Source organism: Sinocyclocheilus anshuiensis, unplaced genomic scaffold (genome assembly GCF_001515605.1).
Source record: "Sinocyclocheilus anshuiensis isolate Anshui unplaced genomic scaffold, SAMN03320099.WGS_v1.1 scaffold914, whole genome shotgun sequence".
NCBI lineage: Eukaryota > Metazoa > Chordata > Actinopteri > Cypriniformes > Cyprinidae > Sinocyclocheilus > Sinocyclocheilus anshuiensis.
This window is the reverse complement of record NW_015539870.1, coordinates 1928191-1928875: the sequence shown is the minus strand read 5'-3', so window position 1 is coordinate 1928875 and position 685 is coordinate 1928191.

Sequence of the window (685 nt, the reverse complement as noted above, 5' to 3'; positions counted from 1 at the left end):
CCGGGCTGGACTCTGCTTCGTCCACGGTGAAAGCCGATCCGGCGATCCACAGCACTAAGTTGATGTATTCCCTCAGCGACCAGCACGGATCAGCTCTAGGCATGACGAAGCAGATATCGTCCTCTTTTGGAAGACCAAACAAAGTAGTTTCGCTTTCACAACGAAGCACACAGCGCCTTCACGACATGGCGGCAGTGTCAACAAAACTACAGTGAGACTAAAAGTTACGCCTTCTTTCTTCACGTGAACATTTGGGCGGCGTTATGCAAATCTTCCCACATAGTGAGGTAGATATGTGGGGTCGTGTTTGAACGAGCCGTTTTAGGTAGGTGTGGCTGACTCTTAACTTTTATAAAGAATATCTCTTTGGATTTGAGACTTTAGTCTTTGCAACTTTACAGATCTTCTTTATGCACCAAGAGCTTGTAACACTCCAAAGACAAAGGAAAAAATTAAATTGCATCATATGACCCCTTTAATAAATATTACCGACCCCACACATTTGAACAGCAGTGTGTATGATAATTATGACAAAAAATATTACAAAAATAATAACTCGCAGAAATTTTTCGACTGAATTTGATTACAGTTGAATCACGTCTAGCTCTCCCTTGGGATAATTCATGTGTATTCCCTCTCTCCCATCTTTAGAAAACCCATGTATCACACACTCCTCCCTGAGAGG